Here is a 20,375-nt window from a genome sequence, read left to right on the forward strand (position 1 = left end):
AAGAGGTCACTGCTGTCCCTCACCCCTACAGTGATTTCCCACATCCTGATTGATAGCCCATAACCTCTCTAACTATTTAAAAATCTCCCTTTGATTTAGTGTCAGATTTCTGCCAAGACCTGCCAATCCCTTCTTTACATCCCAGGAGGTACATCTGAGCAGTCGGTCTGGAACTCTCTCAGAGCCACTATCAAGTCCTGCATTAGCTGTGTGACACTCTCTAATGGCCAGAGAGCTTAGACTCAGTATGCTGTCCATTATGTGTGGTGGCCCAGCAATCTCCAAGAGCTGATTAAACAGCATCGTGGCTAACCTTATCATCTTCTGAGATGATGCCCTGATTTACTCTGGTTCATCTACAGCTCACTGAAAGTGATGATTGCTGGTGGCTCACTGTGATGTTTCTGGGTCACATTCTGTTCAGCTGGACCATCTGAGATATTAACATACCTTGAAAGGACACTTTTCTGGTCCATTTCAGATGCTCTGGTCTTCCTGGGCCACTTAAGGAAATGTCATAGCTGCATAGTAGTTTATGAACTCCAAGACTAGATTCCTGTTACTACACCACTCTTCCTGCTAGGAGCAAACCACAAGAGCAAAGGCCATTCAGATTTCCTAGCAATGCTTTATTTGTGCTCAAATTGCAAAACAGTCACTGTTGAACCAGAGTTTCAGGCAGGTCTCAACTCATCTTGGTTTGTGTTTCCCAAGGTTACTCAGATGTATTTCCCCATGGAAACAGTGTCACAGAGTATATAAAGACTCATTTCAAGCCATAAGTGCTTGCAGTAACCATAGTACCAAAAACACTATTTCAATAACTCCCAATCACTATATATGACATTGCTTCTATAGGAAAATGAATTTTAAGCCCCAATGCAGGGTTATGGGGAATACATTTCCCAGTTCCCACATTCATCCTAGCAGCATGAATTAGCACTTTTGATGAAGCATTCATTTGTTCGTACAAATATTTATTGAATATCTATTTTGTATCAGTCACTGGTCTAAGTGCTAGAGATATAGCAATGAACAAAATTCACTCCTCGTATATTCTAAAATGGGGACAGAGGTCAGCAATACCATACCGGCCAGCCTAATGGAGGAAGGGCCACCCAACTCTTTCTTCCAAAATGACTAGTATGCCTCAAAGGTAAGTTTCCATTTATACCCTTAAGTACAGAAATGTGGACTCTCAAAATGTCAGTTTTCTACGTTAAGCAACGTTTAGTTCTAGTTTTCACTTTGTATCCCTTTTTTACACATTTGGCTGTTCATTTTCAAATGGACTAGAAGCAAATCATCAAGATAAGAAACATCCTTCCTTCTCCCACGTGGTAGATAAGATCCGGGAAGGCCCTTAGAGCCTCAGTGGAGCTGGACTAGCCTGAGGGCTTCAGGTTACTTGGGAATTTTGAAAGGACTTGATGCTGATGCTCCTCACACCAGTGGAACCACCAGACCCGTGGATTTCTAGCCAATCCTGAAGGTAAGAAAGAAGCTAAATTCTTCTGCTTCCCAACTGCTCTGGGAGAACCTCCTGGGTCTTTTCACTGGGACTCTGTTTATGTCTCTAACATAACTTCCTCAGTAACTGAACATCCTGCTACAAAACTAACTGCTGAATGGAGTCTATGTGTTTATCATCTCTTTACTCCTCATTTATTTACTCAGAATGCCCAAAGTATTCCTAAATCTAAAAAAAAAAAAATTTGATAACTTTCAAATGCCCATTACTCGTTATAAAATGGTCCTATAGGTTTATTCCTGCCAACTATGTTTAATGATTTATGGGATTGGTTTGGAACACAAAACAAAACCTTTTTCCTCATAGAGAGCACAACACACTCCAAGAAGAATAAATCTCCATGACATTTTATAGCCTCTCTTTTTCCTTCTTAATACATTTATTTATATGAATTAAAACTTGCATTAACTTTTTTTTTCTTTTTGGTGAGGATGCAAAATGTTCCCAATAATAACCAATGACTTATCAATGGCATCATTAGATTGTGAGCCTCTGTAGGACAGGGAATGTCTTCAGTCCTGTTGAGTATATACTGTTAAATTAATAGATAAAACAAAATCTAACATTTATGCAGATATTGCTTAAAAACTGGCCAGTCTTTCACTGGCCCAGGGTGTCACATTTTTTTATTTACCAAGCGCCAGAGAAAGCAAAGCAACCTTCTAAGGACACAAACAAAATGTTTCTGGAATATGTCTGTTTAAGATTATGGGAGGGGAAATTATACTTGTTTTATTTGGCAAACATAAATTCGACCTGAACACATGTAGAAGATAAAAAAATTCTTTCTCCATAACTTTTATTCCCGTAGAGAGTGACCTCTCAAAGGTCACTAGAATGAATTCAGAGACTCGATGGTGGTAAACAGCACTCCTTTGTCTTCCCCGGAACTAGCACAGCTGTGTTCCAAACCTCAGTGCCAGAGACTTGAGGCCATGTGCCAGCCCGTCACACTGGAGTCCGGTCCAGCTTCATCCCTGTGGCTATTGGTACCAAACATCGAGAGGGCAGGTGGAGGAGGCTGGACCTCCTCTCCTTCATTTACACCCTCTTGTGAAGGTAGAAGGTAGAGGTGGAAACAGAAGAGCAAGACATAAGCAAGAGTTGTCCTGTCCCCTTTAGGAATCTGAACATGGAGAACATTGGGCAGGAGAGAGCAGCTCCATGGTCTTTATCTCCAGGAGCCCTCCTGCTGTGTCTTCAGATGTTTCTGGACTGGAGGGCTTAAAGTCAACCAATTTGACTCCAGGCTCTGTCCCCTTCTAGCGGCGTGGTTATGAACAAGCAACTCTTCTCATTCATATAATTGGGAATAATATAAATTCTACCACTTAGGACTAAAGACTGAATGAGTTAACATTTATACAGCATAGCAGGGCACCATATCTGGCACACCAAAAACAGGCCAAAATGGTAGCTCGTATTCCATAGGACAGTACTTGGGTTTAATTTATGTGAAACTACAAAATCTACACTTTCTTCCCCACCTGGAGAGAATGCTTTTCCATTTAAGCCCCAAAGATCCAGACACTGAACAGTTGACTGGTAGTGCCCTGTACTCAGCATGATGACCAGTAGGAGAATTCTAGCCTCTGTGTGAGGTGCTCTGCTAGACCCTGAAAACAAGTGTGGTTTGTACTTTCTGTTCAAGAATGAAAGGCATCACTGCTTCACTCCCTGAAAGCCCAGTGCAAAAATCATGGAGGATGCCTTGTGGAGTTTCCTCCTGTGCAAGCTGACATCACAACCCCAAACAAATAAAATGTTAGGCAATACTTTTCTTAAGTACTATCTATGTACAGAACACTGTGTTTTGGTTACAAAGCCTCTAAGGGAGGAAAACAATGCACTAAAACGCTCAGGGCTGGACTTCAGGATGGAGGCAATGGGGTGGTTGACTCAGCAAGGAGCTGGGTGTCAGGGTCTTGGGCCCATCCCTTCCACTTAGTAACTGGGATCTCAGGCAGAACAGTCAATGTCTCTGGCCTGTGTGACCAGATGTACAACGCAGGGGGTGGGCTAAATCATCCCAGCGGAAACTTTCAGTCTGTGGCTCCAGTTAAGATGGAGAAAGGAGACATGAAAAGATGTGAGATAAATAACAGACCAGCTTCTCACTGCCCCCTAATTCCTGAGAAGACTAGACTAGAGCAAAGGGATCACTGATCAAGGGACAAGTTTAAGAGCCCACTTTTCCCTGTCACGCTTGTTTAATGTTTTAAAACCTTGAACTAACCACTTTCCTCAGCTTATTGGAAGGCACCGGTAATGGGAATATTCGTTCACTGGGACAGAAACCTGAGCTGCTGAACGTGGAAACTCTCGGGAGCCTTAATAACAAAATGGGTCACTCATCAGTTTATTGTGATAAAGGTGTTAGGAAACCCTGAATTAGCTGAGTTACAAAGGAGGCTTTCCCTCCCAGGTGGTAACAAAATGATCTCATGGAAATCCAGGCCGTATTGTTTTTCACCTGTGAATAAAACCCTGCCCTTGCATCAATCACTTTTATAAAAGGAATCAATGTCAACATAACCAGACCAGCCTTGAAGGAACGCAAGACAGCCTGCTGTGCTGAGAAACAGGCTGAACTGAGGGTGTGCCTCTCCCAGGCCTGCTGCCCAGTGGTCCGCCCTAAAGATAAACCAGCCCAAACTGGCTGGTTGAGGCCTTTTTCTTCCACAAGCCAGCTTGGGTGGGGGAGGAAAATGTGAAGCCCACTGGACTTTTCCACAGAGACTTCAGTTTAGGGGAGGCCAGCCAATCTGCCTATTTCAGCTCCTTTCAATTCTGAGATTCTGGGAACCTCTGAGGTTCAGCCCACCCACCTTTCCCAGGCCCGGGACACCTCATTCCAGTTCCCACCTCTGTTGGCAGGGCTTTGCCATTTCCAAAAACATGGCAAAATGAATCATAAATATGGTTCACAGTACTCTCTTGGGATCCCTGTGATAGGGAACAGCTGGAAATGGGATGCTTCTCATCCCCCTACTGGTGTCAGCAGGCCAGGAGTGTAGCTTCTCAGAAACAGACTGGGTGACTGCTCTTGTAGACACTGTAAGCTGAGAAAGCCCATTGTCACCTGGAACAAACACCTACAAGCGCGGCTTTCACTATTAGGAACAAACAGTAACTTTCAAATCATACACACACCCTGAGAAAACATGCAAAGATGGATTCCAAACTTGCCGAGAGTTCTCACGCCTTTGTGTCATCATCTTGTCCTCTCCACCTAGAACACCTGCTTTTACTGGCTAATTTGTGCTTGTCCTTCAAGACTCACTGGAGATCAGAAGGTCTCTCCCTGAGCTCCTGGCCTGTCTCCCATGGCACAAACACACCGTGACCTTGTTACCACTGTGTGCCAGTGTCTGCATTTAGGGCAGCTTCTGAGTGGGGCCCAAGTGCCTGGCTTATTGGGGGGCAAAGAAAGAGCTCAACAAAAGATTCAGACAAATGATTAATCATCAAGTGCCACCCTTCAAAGGGCTCCTACTCCAGGAGCTGCTTGAGATATTTTATCTCATTTTCCTCCATAAGATGGCAATGTCCATACTTTGGGGTATACATTAATCATTTTGTTGGGTCTTGTCAATGGTAACATCTTCCTTCCAATGAATTCATGGGTGGGGAAAGAGAACAAATGGGCCCTGGCTCCCAAGGACACACGAGCCTGGAACCTCTATGGGAATAGGCACATTTTTCAAGCATTGGCATTCCTCGATGTAGAGAGAGACAACTGATCCTTCTGAAAGATTAGATTATTATTCCCATTTGATTCATGAGAAACTGAGGCAGCAAAGTTCCAGGGCCAAGAGTCACCACTCTGCAGACTTGCTACGAGAAGGCCAGTTTTTCATTCATTAACTCAGCACTTATTAGGCCAGGCCTCCTCTGTGCCAGGCACTTTGTTAGGCATGTGTGGGAACAGAGTTCCAGAGAGCAGTTTCCAGGCTCTCGGCCTTACATGGAAAGGTGCTGGCTTGGGTAGTAGATGGCCATTAGCTGTAGTCAGATGACCATCTGCTGTGACTAGTTGGCCATCAGCTGCTACCAGTTAGCCATTAGCCACTGATATAACTGCCATGCCTATGCTGGTTGGTGGGTTGGTTGGCAGAGAAGCGGATGGCAGGTTGTGCATCGTGTGAAGCCTGCTTCCTGTGTCTCCAACCCAGCCGCCAGCGAGAATATAGTGGTATGACTCCCCTATCTATGGCTCTGTTGGTGTTCCTTTTTGGCCTCACTATATCCTGCGTTCTTGTGCGGGGAGCGGGAGCTGAGACCCCTCATGACAACATGCATGGTGTTGAACAAAACAGAATTGGTCTCTGTCATCCTGAAGTGGGTGTGGGAGGACTGACATTAGATAAGTATATAATTAGAGGCTGTAGTTAATGCTATAAAGGAAAAGTACAGGACAGCATGAGAGATTATACAAGGGGGAAGGGCCTGAATAGCTGGCATTCATTAAGAACTTACTGTGTGTCAGGGACCCTGCAATGCTCAGACTTGGCTCATTGGACCACAGCCCTCAAGAACAAACTCAGGGTAGACATGAGATTCTCCCTAAGGAGGTTCTATGGCTTTTCTGTAGCCCCAGTTTCCTCATCTGTGAAAAGTAGAGATAATAGCAACCTTACATCTGAACAGCAAAATCAAGGTTCAAGCACTTTTTCTTTTTAAAAATAGTGGGTGAAATTAGTACTGAATAAAAAGCTTTTACAGAAATGAGCAGTTATTTCTTTGAGTTCAGATTTATATTCAACAAACAGAACTAATTTCCTCAACCATCCCGACTCCAGGTTTTTTTAATATTATAATTTTTCCCATTTTTAAATAGACTGTAGCAGTGCTAAAAGGTAAAACCATGTGGACTAAGATGCATGCTTTCCTCAGCGTAGGATGGTCACCTCTCCTGCCCTCCCCATGCCGTCCCTGAGGCCTGAGAGATGGAGCTGCCCATCTGAGACCAGCCGAGGGAGCCATGGTCTCATGTTTATTGTGTGTTTCTCCACCACAGTCCACCTCACAAGGAGACAGCGTCGGAACTACAAACAGAATGGGATAGAAACTGGGGGTCCTCTGGAGCTGAGGAAGATGCAGAGGGAGGTCTCCACTCCCGCTTCTTGTCCACCTTTCACCCTTACTGAGGACACCTCCAGGTCCCCAACGGCAGCCCTGGTTTTGAAGCACGTCCCTCCAGGTGAGTCACGGAAGGAGGGAGGACTGCCTTGTCATCATGCCCGTGTCACAAAGATGTGGCGTAGAATGAGGTCCTGATGACAGGACAGAGAATGGCAGACCTCTGTGGGCTGCCTCCTGGGAGGCTCAGTGCCCCGAGGGCCAGGGCTCGCTGGTGCCAGGGTTCAGCTCAGGGGTGGCAAGCTGCAGGGTGCCAGGAGGGCTGTCGGAGGGTTGCTGCGTGACAATAAGTGGAGTTTGGTTCAAGCCCTGCCTCTCCCCCAAGGTCTGACTTTTCTCCAGCACAGACTCCTTCCTGCCTGGGGCAGCTGGGAATGCAGCAATAGACTCTGTCCCCACGAGGGAAGAAAAAGTAGATGCAGCAGGTATCCCTGTGGTCCAGGTACAAGAGACTGGAAGGGCTTCCTCTGGAGAAGCTGCTGCACAGGAGAGGGGAGCATGAAGCTGACGGGGGCAAAGCATGGGTGGTGTGGCTCACAAGACCCTTCCATATCTGAAGCCACATTTGTGTGCATCACCTTCAGACACCTAGGGCACCTGAGGCTCAGAGGGTTGTCTGCCTGTCACCACACAGCTAGGTGGTGACGGATTCAGCCAACGGGGCATGCTTGCTGTTACACTGCTGCCTCCCCATGGCCCAGGGCCTCTTAGTATACAGAAGATAAATGATTCCCTGGCAGTGCCCTATAGTCACATGCCTGGCTGCGCTTCCTCCCCTCTAAAACAGGAGAAACTAGTTCACCCAAACCCTAAGTTGTGAATGATTGACAAGCCCACCTCCTAGCATATTTGTGATTTAAAGGAACAGTGAGTTAATATAAAAGAATAGTTTCCATGTAGAACAGTAGACCAGAGATCCATGGAAGAGGTGTTTGAGGGCTGTGGGTATAGGTCCTTCCTGCTTCTCTACCAGACAGCAAGCCCCTCCCGCGAGGCAGGCCATGTGTGCTTAACCCTGTGTCTGTGGTACTCAGCACAGCGCCTGGTGCATGGCAGGTATTCCAGGAGGTATTTGATGATGGATGGATGGATGAATGGATGGATGGATGCATGGGTTCCCCCCATATCTCCCGGTGAATGAACCATTCATTCACTTATTCAGGCTATATTCACTAAGAACCAAGCCTGCACCAGGCAATGAACTAGGTACTTATTGATGTGAACTAAACAGATACAGCCCTGGCCTCACAGAGCTTAGAGTCTAATAGGGAAGATGGTCATTAAACAAACAGTGACTAAATAATCATTTAGTTACGCTTAAGGCTATGTGCACTGTTAAGGCTAATGGTCACATTTGTCGGTTCCAACCATCGAGGCATCCAGCTGCTAATCTATAATCTAATTTTGCGATCTGGCCATTATACTTACAAAATTCTAGTTTTTCAAATCCACTTTGGTGTTGTTCAATTATAACTGTTATGTTATAATGCTTTTTCAATTAAAAAGATTTATATTTAAGATCCACAAAGGAAGACACATGTATTAAAGCTCTAGGGAATCAGGTTTAAATTCTACCAGGCAAAGAAAGTTTTACCAGCCCATCCAAAGACTGGTATTTTATTTTATTTATTTAGTTTTTTGAGGCGGGATAATTTTATTTATTTATTTATTTATTTATTTATTTATTTATTTATTTATTTATTTTTATTAGTTTCAAGTGTACAAAACAATGTAATAGACATTTATCATTTATATCCCTCACACAGTGATAACCCCCCATCTACTAACCCTCTGACATCGAGTACAGCCATTACATTTCCACTGTCTCTATTCCTAATGCTGTACTCCACTTCTTGTAACCATATACATATACTATATATATATATAGTAGTTGACATTCATTATTATTCAGCTTCAGGTGTACAGTGCAGTGATCAGGCATCTACATCTTCCCTGAGGTGGTCTTCCTAATGGGACAAATGTCCATCGGATACCCTACAAAATCTTTACAACATTATTGATTACATTCCCCAAATTGACTTTCGTATCCCGTGGCAATCTTGTGGTTACCGATTGTGCTTTCTAATCCCCTCACCTTCCCCCTTATCCACCGCCCCCATCCAGCAACCCTCAGTTTTCCTTTATGTCTTTGAGACTGTTTCTGATTAGTTCATTCATTTATTTTTTTCTTTAGATTCCACATAGAGAACATTATGCTAAGTAAAATAAGTCAGAGAGAGAAAGATAAATACCATAAGATTGGTATTTTAAAGTTCAGAATAGCTTCTACAGTGATATTCAATTCTATAAATATTGCATGCATAAAAACATGAGGAAAACAAAAATATTAACACTAGCTATTTATTAAATGGTGTGATTATGGGAGATCTTATTACTATTTCCAGTTTTTAATAATTTTTATTTAATGGATGATTATCACTTTGTAATAAAAATCACATATCATAGTTTATCTGATTTTTCTTTTGGAATTATTGCTCAGTGTGCAGTGTCTGAAAATTAGTGGATGCTTACTATTTTTCTTTTATTTCCCCACTCTACAGTATGTATTTGTTGAATGAAGGAGTAAATGAATGAATTTTGAATCCCAAGTATATAAGACAAACACATTGAAATTTTTGACTTAAAAGTATTCAAGTTGGATTTCCCAAACAATGATCAAAGTCTTGATCTTCGGGCTCTCTCAGAAAAGATTTATCAAAAGTTTATTTTTATTGTCTTATTTAGTTCTTGGCCATTTTGTTAGTAAATATGGGTTTTGAATACGGCAAATGGATGGAATTAAAGAATAAATATTTAAACATTCTGAAATTTAATACTTCTCTAAATTCTATTATTTAAAAATGATCTCTCTCTTATCAAGAGTAACATCCTGAGGGCTTCTCGAGAAATCTCTATTATTAACAATGAACATTTGGATCCCATCAGAATATTTGCTTTTCATTCGTAAATACATCTCCTTTGGTGTCTTTCTGTGATCTGTTTGGTTATTATGACTCCTAAGTTAGAAAAGATTATCTAAAATGTATTCAGTTAGAATTTCACACTTGGAAGGGTCGTCAGTAGTCTTTTTTGGTGCAGTATTCCTCCTAAAGCCATAATTCCTTCTATAATTTTGGTCAGTAGTCTGCTTGAATACCTCCTATGCTGGGGAGCTCACTGCCTCCCATGGAAGCCCAGTTTGTTTTTAAAGGCTGCTTATCTTTAAGTTATATCTATTACAGATGAAAGTTTCATGTTGTTTGCATGCACACCCCTAATCTCCAGCACAGAACTCAGCACATCAGAAATGTTCAATAAATGTTCATTGCATGAACAAGTGGAGATTTGTATTCATTCATTCATTCAGCATATTTTTTGAACATCTACTATGTCTCCGTGAGTCCTACTCTTCTGATTACTGCTTTGACTCTACTGTCCATTAGGGTAACTACACCTTCCTTGTCCTTGGCAATTAAGTACCACCACTTGGGCCCTGGCACCGCAGGATCCAATTACTCCCATTGCATCTAAGGATTACAGTTTAGTGGTAGCAGTTACTATGGAGATTACTGACCTACAGAGAAGAGTGAGCACAGACAGAGTTCTGTAAGGATTCTAGGGCTCCCCTCAGAAACTTATTCCTCATAGTCATAGTGAAAAATGTGTCCTCTGGACCTTCCTAGGATGAGAAGGCAGGTCTTGCACGATAAATCCACTCTAACATTCCCATCTCCCTAAGCTTTTGGATACCTTATTCTACAGTACACCAAGACAGTTCTGGAATTTCCACTTCATTTGGTGTTATTTGAAGCACTGGGAGTATAGCTGTGGACAAGAAATACCTGGTTCCTGGCCGGGGGCATTTTCGTTCTAGCTGAAATAAATCATCTCCCCATATTTTCCTCTCCTATTTAAATCTGAGACATAAGTCAGGGGGCAGACAGGGAGCAGTACCATTAGGAGAGGTTGAGGAATATGTAGAGGTGTCTTGACTAGTCCTAGAAATTACTCAGGAACCTTAGAGGAAGACTAGACTTCATATTGGGCTGGGCTGATGGGTATTCTAAGTCAGTATTGTGTGACTATTAAAGAAATATAAACTTATTTTATCCCTAGAGCTGGTGAAGCAGGATATTCAATAAGATAGAGATAAGATGGAGAGGTTTTAGTATATACACTTACTCTTTTATACTTATTGATACATTTATATGAGTGTGTATTTATATATATGCATATATGCAGATTATTCTTACTCAAACACACACATACACTCACATAAAAATGGAAGGATATTTACCTAATTTTAAACTAATTATCTCTAAGTAGTGGGCTTATAGATTTATCATTTTTGTTTTTCTATATTTGACACATTTTCTACAATAAACAAGCATTACTTAAGTAAGCAAAACAAGTTTTAGAAACCAAGACAAAGAGCACCCAGCAGGTCCCACTAACAGGTCTTCCTGTTGATGCCTCCCTCCGTGCTTTCTCCTTGCCCGTGCCTCCCTCTCCACCACCCTACCACCTTCTTGGCCTGGTAAATAGAATCTCAGCTCAAGCATCACCTCCGTTACAACGCTTTCCTGATGCCCCCCAGCCCCAGGGACCCTGCATGCCCCTGCCTTTGTGTGCCCACCACATATACAGTGATGTCTGCAACTCAGCGTTGCCTGCTCAGCCTGGCTCAGTGCCGCTTGTCTCTGGATTCCAGCCCCCAGCCTTGTCCCTCCCCCTCCGTAGGCCCCCAGGAGATGTGTGATGAATGCTTGGGCCTCACCTAGGTCCCAGCCACAGCTTGCCACTGGTTTCTAGTCTTGAGCTAGGCTCACATCTGCCCCTCATTGATGGCTCCCTATCTATCTATCAAGAAGGTACAGTGCCGCAGGGCATCCAAAAACCTCTACAATAGGGTACCAGCTCAACTGTCAGCCTCATTTTTCTCCTCTGTATCTCCTCCCAGGACCATCCATCCTGCCCTCAACAGGCTCCTGCTGGTCTTTTAAACTGAAATTCTCTTCTGCATCTCCATCTAAGAAATTCCTAAAATTTCACCAAAAATTAGGATAACACAAATAGCTACCCTTAGAATTGTGTTGCGGATTGAATGATATACTGTGTGTGGTGCTCTTAGCTGTGTGCCTTGCAACTGTAAAGCATATAATGCATAACAGCTATTATTATCATAACCATCATCATCATCATCGAAGTGTCAGACACCACCCTGGACCCTAAGGATGAAGAGTTTTGAAAAGCTTTTGCACTCAGGCAGGTAAATAGCTTATTATAATACAACATGTTAAATATTTACCAGAGCTAGGAACAAATGCTGTGAGAGCATAGGGTTGGGGGAGAGGGGAGGTGGCTTCCCAGAAGAGATGGTGTTTTCTTTAAAAAGAAGTAGGGATTTCACCAGGAGAAAGGAGAGAATAAGGTAAAGGCACTCCAGACAGAGGAAATGTCAAGGGCAGAGGCACGAACACATAAATGAGCAAGAGGAGCTCGCACAGCTGCATGTACAACAGCCTAGGCCTCCCCCTTTCTAGTACATTGCAGACAATCACCTTCTGCCTTGTACTGCCCGGAAAACACAGCTTGTGCTGCTGGGCTGATAGGGAGATTCCAAAGGAAGGAATGTGTGGAACCCTGGAACTTTTTTGCTGTCACCCTGATGTAAGGAGAGGAGGCCCTGCATGCTCCCTGGCGGGAAGGAGAGTGGCTAACATCCTAGCTGAGGGAGATGAGGGGCCCAAGCTCTCCCCAGAGACATGGGCCAGCCTTCCAGCACAGTCTCGGGGAACCCAATCAGCATTCAGAAAGCTGAAGTGCAGCTGGCGGGGCTGCCCATCTGGCCGTCCCCACAACAATCACTATTTACTTTGGATGCTGGCCATCCCCACAATTCGCACACCAGATTTATTGCCAGAAGCGAGTCAGGCAGACTGCAACACTAACAAACTTCCCAAACATAAACCTTTGCTCCCAAGGCTAGGGGTGGAGGATATAGAGGGAGGAATAGCATCCAGTTCTGGGGGAAATCTATCATTCCTCATGTATTTAGAGAAAGTAAAGTCTCTAACAATGTTAGAAGTCTTGCCCTCTATCTTCACCCACTTTGGTATCTCATGCCCACAACGGGGTAATATACTAAAACTTTAAACTGTGTTATATAGCTCCCTGTATTTTCCCCTACTCTCATTTCAGTCAGGAAACCAAGCTCTATAATTTCTTGAAAGGGAATTTTGGCAAAGTGGAAAGCAGACATCAATTTTAGAGCAATAGAAATCTCTATATCCTTCTAGTGGTCAGGGCAGGAAGAGTGTGTCTGAGGAGCAGTAAGGTAGCAAATAGAGATTCCTGGAACTGGAAAAGAGAGGACAAGACTTCAGAGAGGAAGTGACTAAGTGATTACAGACTCACCAATGCTCCCTGGAGTCCAGGCTTGGACCTGAAGGGAATACAGAGAAGGGCAAACAGGTGGGAATTAGTGACGGCCTAGAACTGGGCGCGGGTCTCCCTCATGCCTTAGTCCATAAAACCCAGGACAAGGCTGAGTCCTCAAAATAACTGGGTTGGAATTTCCTACTAGTCAAGTTAAACAGGGAATCAAATGAGTCTTCTTTACCAGTAGAAGCAGCCTTTCCACCGCCACTTGAGGAGATTAACCCTGAGTTGCCCGAGGAAATGGTAATAGCCTCCCCCAAGGTAGTTGCCTTGCAAAACAACAGTGATTCTCCTCAGGACCTACCCATATCACCTCTCTTCACTTCTAGACCCATAACTAGACTCAAGTTCCAGCAGGTCCCGAAAGATGAGGAACAAAGTGCAAACCACACTCCAAAAGAAGTACATGACTTTTCCAATTTATTCAGACAGAAATCGGGAATATGTGTGGGAATGGATACTGAGGGTGTGGGATAATAGTGAGAGGAATACAAACTTGGATCAATCCAAGTTTATTGATACGAGCCCACTAAGCAGAGATTCTGGATTTAATGATGGAGTTCGAGTGGTTAGAAAGGGTTCTAGCAGTTTGGTTGGTTGACTGAAACATGGACCAAAGAGTGGTCTACACCAAATGAAGTTGAAATTCCAGAGCTGTCTTGGTGTACTATAAAATAAGGTATCCAAAAGCTTAGGGAGATAGGAATGTTAGAGTGGATTTATCATGTAAGACCTGCCTTCTCATCCTAGGAAGGTCCAGAGGACACATTTTTCACTATGACTATGAGGAATAAGTTTCTGAGGGGAGCCCTAGAATCCTTACAGAACTCTGTGCTCACTCTTCTCTGTAGGTCAGTAATCTCCATGGTAACTGCTACCACTAAATTGTGATCCTTAGATGCAATGGGAGTAATTAGATCCTGGGGTGGCAGGGCCCAAGTGCTGGTACTTAATTGTCGAGGACAAGGTGGGTGTGGTTACCCTAATGGACAGTAGAGTCAAAGCAGTAATCAGAAGAGTAGGACTCACAGAGACGTAGTTGATCATGGTGTCCCTAGAAGTGATACAGATAGGTAGTCTACTAAATTCTTACTTATCTGTATAAACAGAAGATCTAAGCCAAGTAAACCAAAGTCTAACCTGAATCATAAAAGCAGAGAGTCATGGTCCCTCAATCAGTTCCTGGACTTGAGCCAGTTTACAGACCCAGAACTGCTTGAATGAAGAGAAGGTGGGACCCCACTACACTGACAGAATTTTATACTGTTATAGACCATCTAACGTGAAGGGTAAATTGTTGTATCTGGCTCCCCCTACAACCAAAAAGTGGGACTCGGGATTTTGGAGGGTACATATTTCTCATTTGGGTGTGCTAGTCCAGCCCACTTATTGAGTGACCTGAAAAGCTGCTAGTTTTGACATATGGCCCAGCAGAGTCAAGGGTGCTTACATTGTCACTGGCAGATAGAGATGCTGTGTGGAGCCTCTGGCAGATCCCTCTAAGTGAATCATAGCACAGACCCTTAGGATTTTAGAGCAAAACCCTGCTGTCTTCTACATATAACAATTTTCTTTTTGAGAAACTTTTAGTCTATTACTGGCCTTAGTAGAGACTGAACACTTAACTGTGGGCCACCAAGTTACCACTCGATCTGAGCTACCTGCCATGAACTGGGTGTTGTTTGATCCATTAAGATATAAAGGTGGGCAGGCACAGCAGTACTCCATCATCAAATGGAAGTGGCAAGTACAAAACTGGGCCTGAGTGGACCTGGAAGGCACAAGCAAGTTATATGAAGAAGTGGTCCAAATGCCCATTACCAATGGTCCCCCCTTCTGTTAATATTACCTTCTCTCTACCAGCCCCACTTATGGCCTCATGGGGCATTCCCTGTGTTCAGTTGACTAATAGAAAATGTGGGCCTGGTTTACAGATGGTTCCTCATGATATGCAGGCATTGTTTGGAAGTGAACAGCTGCAGCCTGACAGCCCCTTTCTGGGACATCCCTGAAGGATAGTGTTGAAGAGAAATCGTACCTGAGGGCAGAACTTCAAGTAGTGCACTTGCTTGTTCATTTTGTTGGGAAGGAGAAATGGCCCAATGTGTGACTGTGTATTGATTCATGGACAATGGCTAATGGTTTAGCTGGATGGGACTTAGAAGGCACATGATTGGAAAATCGGTGACAAGGACATTTGGGGAAGAAGCATGAGCATAGACTTCTCTGAATGGGTGAAAACATAAAGCTATTTGTGTTTCATGTTAATGCTCACCAAAGGGGGACCTCAGCAAAAGAAGACTTTAATGATCAAGTGGATAAGATGACCATTTTATAAATATCAGTCAGCCTCCTTCCCCAGCCACCTCGATCACTGCCCAATGGGCTCATGAACAAAGTGGCCATGGTGACAGTGGTGGAAGTTATGCCTGGACTCAGCAACATGGACTTCCACTCACCAATGTCAATCTGGCTACAGCTTGATAAGTGTCCAATCTGCCAGAAGCAGTACCAACACAGAGTTTCTAATATGGCACCATTCCTCAGGGTGACCAGCCATTAACTGGTGGTTGATTGATTATATTAGAATTCTTCCATTATAGAAGGGACATTATTTTGTTTTTACTGAAATAGACAGTCTAGATATGGATTTGTGGTCCCTGCACACAATGCTTCCACCCAAACTGCCATCTGTGGACTTGCAGAACGCCTATCTATCATCACGGTATTGTCACTGCATTCTCTAGCCAGGAACTCACTGCTCAGCAAACGAAGTGTAGCAATGGGCCCACGCTCATGGAACTCACTGGTCTTCTCATGTTCTTCACCATCTCGAAGCAGGTGGGTTGGCCTTTTAAAGACTCAGTTACAGCACCAGCGAGGTGGCAATGCCTTGCAGAGCTGGGGCAAGGTTCTCCAGAAGGCTGTATATGCTCTGAATCAGTATCCAATAGATGGTGCTATTTCTCCCATCGCCAGGAGTCACAAGTTCAGGACATTAAGGGGTAAAAATTGGAGTGACACAGTTTACTCTTACTCCTAGTGATCCACCAGGAAAATTTTTGCTTCCTGTCCCCAATTTAATCCTCTGTTGGTCTAGAGGTCTTGGTTCCAAGGGGAAAAATTCTTCCACAAGGAGAAACAGCAAGATTTAATTGAACTGGAAAGTACATGCAACAACATAGATGAAACTTGAAACATCATGTGACTGAAAGAAGGTAGACACAAAAGACTACTTATTGCCTAATTCTATTTATACAAAATTCCTGGAAAAGTCATAACTACGGAGATAGGTAGCACATCAGTGGTTGTCTGGGGCTGAGGGTGGGAGAAGGGACTGCAAACAGGCAAAAAGGAACTTTTGGGGGGGTGATAGAAGTGTTCTAAAACTGAATTGTAGTGATGGAGGCAAATCCACATACATTTACTAAAAATCATCAAACTATGTACTTATAATGGATGAGTTATATTCCTCAATAAAGCTTTTTTTTTTTTTTTTTTAAAGTGGGCTAATTCTTACATACTTGAGTTTACAGATTTAAATTCTACTTATTTTATCAGCTTTAATTTTCCTCAAGCAGAAATTATCCTTCTTACTATGAGAATCAGTTTGAAGAAAAACTGGCCACTTGCCTTCATCATTCTGTAATTTATTTTGAAAATACAATGGCTTATGTTACGTTCCTTTGATTCCTTCTCCTTCAAAATCTTTGCTGCTTTGCTGTTATTCCACTCGGGAAGGGCTCGATCATTGGGTCAGAACACAAGAATCCACTGTAATTATGAGGCCCAGGTATGATTCCATCCCTTTATGTATCATCTTGCTTCTAAATCTATGGCAATGATTGCTCGGAGCCAAGATGACTGCATTTTAAAGACTGAAAACCCATCAGAAGACTTTAAATTTCTAATTGTATTAAGTCTCACTCCCATTTAATGTAAAGATGAAATTAAGTTAATTGTGAAACCACTGTCTGGAGTGTGTTCTATATGCCGTCCAGATCCAGTGCCACCCAGGATCTGAGTTCTGGGATCTTGGAAACACTGGGTAAACCTACCAGACCCATTTTGCAAATCTTTTGTTCTTGCAAAGTTCTGTGAGTGGTTTAAAAGACTTTTTACATTTTCACAAAATATAAAATCTAAACCCAATCATGTTCATGATACTTTTTTAAATCTATAAGTTTCAGCTTAATGGGATTGTTGATTAAATGATCACTCCAAATAAGACAGCAAGACGAAATCTGAACAAACTGTACCTATCAGTCTGTGCAATGAAATTCAAAACAAAATACATCGTTCTGGGAAGAGTTGCTCAAATCCCATAGCAGAAAACCCATGGCTCTATTTGCAAATCATGGGTTTCAGATGAAATATGACTTTTACATCAAGCTAATGGTTATCTCTCCAATGGAAATGATAGTTATATATTTAAATTTGTTTTTCATTAAAAGATCACCAGTTCTTCCCAGCTACTGACAGCACTGCTTCTCCGGAAAGGAGTGTCTGTCACGGAGATGTTGTTCAGAAGATTATTTTGGTCAAACTTTTCTGAGAGGCTGAGTGGCTGAAAAATTGTCACCCAGAAGAAACTTATCCGACTTAGAAGAGTAAAATGTCATAAAATGAAATAAGCTCAGAGGTGAAGGAGACCACCTGCCTAACTCAGGCCTCATCCCTATAATTTCCCTGGTGCTCCTCTATATAATTCTAGGAAACCATGACTCTCAAAAATTGGAATTTCATATTTTAATTTTTCTAATAATTTCCAATGTTTCTAATGTTTCATATTGTAGTCATTTTTTTTCTATTTTGTTTAGCCATTTGTATACTTCAAACGGAGTGCGGAATGCGGAATGAGTTCTAATGCATATGAATTAGATGACTGGACTTCGGAACCTGGGGAGAACTATACCAAAAATAAAAAGTAAACGTCATGAATTGAAGCACCAGAAAGAAAACGGTCCCTGTCCTGCCCCCAGGATCATCCCACCAGTCACTTCATTTTATAGACTTCAGAGACTATCCACCAATGCCAACGGAGGGCAGGGGAGCAGGCAGAGGTCTGCAGTTTCCATTTCAGGTTTAGAGTTTTTATTTTTGTGAGACAGTGATAGAGAGATGCTTCCTCTACCCAACTTGGTACATTTAAATTGTGAGTCATTATACAAGAACTAAAAGGAATTCCCAAAGCTCTATACATATATCCTTTGGAGTTTTTTTTTTTTAATCAAATGAGTTCTCACGCATCGCAAAATAACACGTACAAATTGTGTAACAAGCAGTTTGTAAACCTTCCAAAGAAGGTCTTAGAGTGATTATATGCCGTAAGCATCATCTTGCCAAAAACTTATTACTCACGGGGCTGAGGGTGACTTGCATTCTTTCTAAAAATAGATCTTTCCATGAAAAAGCACAATATGTTGTTGCTGTATGAGGTAAAACTATAAAAGAAGTTATTTTTATCCTCCAGGTGGTTAATTTTATATTCTGAGTGGAGCCAACCGAATTGTTTACAAAAGAAGAAAAAAAGGAACCAAGACATCTGGAAACTCGTTGTGTTTTTCTTTTCCTCCAGTTTACGTTTCTGAAATACCTTGTCCTATTACATAAAACCTTATCCTCTAACCAATTATGTCCGATAATGAATGTCCCCAGCTTGTAGAAGGCAGTGACAGTAAATTCAAGATGCAAAAAACAAAAGGAAAGTAAAGGGAGAGAAACAGAGTGAGAAGTCATATCATTCAAAAAACACGCAGCCGACTCTAAAACATGCTTTCTTTTTCTGATATTTCTGTCCCAGGCTCCACATTGAAAGGCAGTGCAGTGTTTCGAAAAAGCCTGATTTATAATTAGAAAGATCTAATTGCAAAGATAAGTGTGGGAACAGCCGCTCCATCACTTACCAACTGATCTTGAGCAATATACTTACTTAATCACTAGCCGCTCAGTTTCATCTTTAGTAAAGTGGGGATCATAGTACCTCCCTCATCAAGGAATAGGATTAAATGAGATATGCAAGTAATGACCTTAGTAAGTTGCCTGTCACACAACAAGCACCACAGGGATTAATAAGTAGGACCCTCACATTTAGAATTACACGGGATTTTGAGGAAGGAGTGGTTGGGAACAAAGAGAAGAAAAGAGATTTAGAAGTGAAAGGACATTAACAACAGGAGAGGGGACTTTTGCCTGGTGACCTGCCCAGACATTGAGGTCCTCTAACTACCGCAGCCATTTGAGTTCACATCTTTCCATCTTGGTGATTCTGAAATCACTCACCAGCTGTTTTCCTACCCAATATATAAGTAAGGTGACTTGTCAAAAGCTCCCATTTTTCGTACGCTGAGCTGAAACACTAAATCGTGGAAAGCCCTAAGGGCAAAACCAGAAAGGAAGCCTACAACTGACTGTGGTCATTTTGCTGCTCTGTTCCTGAGCACTAAAAAATGGGTATAATTGTCATTTCTTTTTTTAAAAAAAACATCACTTGTACCTGAATTTAGGTGAAAATATACAATATTTACTATGCTACTGTAAATAGGTTAAAAATTGCATGTCACAAGAACTAGAAGAGCACATGGACAAATAAAAATTTTATTTTGCGATAAAATCATATGTAATATTTGTGTTGGATTTTCATTATGTACAAATGTGAGAATTAAAAACGACACTGCCTATGCATAGATCTTAGAACAGTCAATATCATTCTCCTTCCTTCCTTCCTTCCTTCCTTCCTTCCTTCCTTCCTTCCTTCCTTCCTTCCTTCCTTCCTTCCTTCTGTCTAAATGCTGAAAACTGAAATCACTTGATGACAGGTGAAGCCTTTAGCAGGCCTACCTTCCTGGAAGGTTCCCTCCTATCTAACTCCATGATGCATGGATTTTCCTAAGAGATAATTTCCTAGTAATTGTGACCCACTCCTAGCACAATTACTTACCATAGACCAAAAGAAAGCCAAGGAGGCCAGCCAACCACTGAGCACTGATTGCAAAGCACATGGGTTTTAAATCTTAAAGCCAGATTGTTGGGACCAGCACTCCACCAGTTTGAGCACCAACTATCTCCCTGAATGTTTGACTTACTTAACAAGTACTGCAGCCCTGAGTTCCTAGATAGTCTAGAGCTGGAAGGGGCCTCTCAGAAGGATGCTAATTATCAACATAAAACCCAAGAGATGGCAATGATTTCTCTTCAATCTCTTTTATGTGCTGGCAATTCCATGCAAGCCTGAGGCCTCTCAGGCAACGCCCTGTGGGCT

General features: G+C 42.5%; 1 long non-coding RNA gene across 1 annotated transcript; it reads left to right on the forward strand.

Moving 5' to 3' along the window:
* Nucleotides 1–362: 362 nt before the first annotated feature.
* LOC109458661 (uncharacterized) lies at nucleotides 363–19,737 on the forward strand. Its single transcript, XR_002139279.2, has 4 exons — nucleotides 363–1,156; nucleotides 1,297–1,492; nucleotides 6,552–6,734; nucleotides 17,935–19,737. It is a non-coding gene; the product is annotated as an uncharacterized LOC109458661 (long non-coding RNA).
* Nucleotides 19,738–20,375: the final 638 nt, after the last annotated feature.

This window comes from Rhinolophus sinicus, linkage group LG06 (genome assembly GCF_036562045.2).
Source record: "Rhinolophus sinicus isolate RSC01 linkage group LG06, ASM3656204v1, whole genome shotgun sequence".
Taxonomy (NCBI): domain Eukaryota; kingdom Metazoa; phylum Chordata; class Mammalia; order Chiroptera; family Rhinolophidae; genus Rhinolophus; species Rhinolophus sinicus.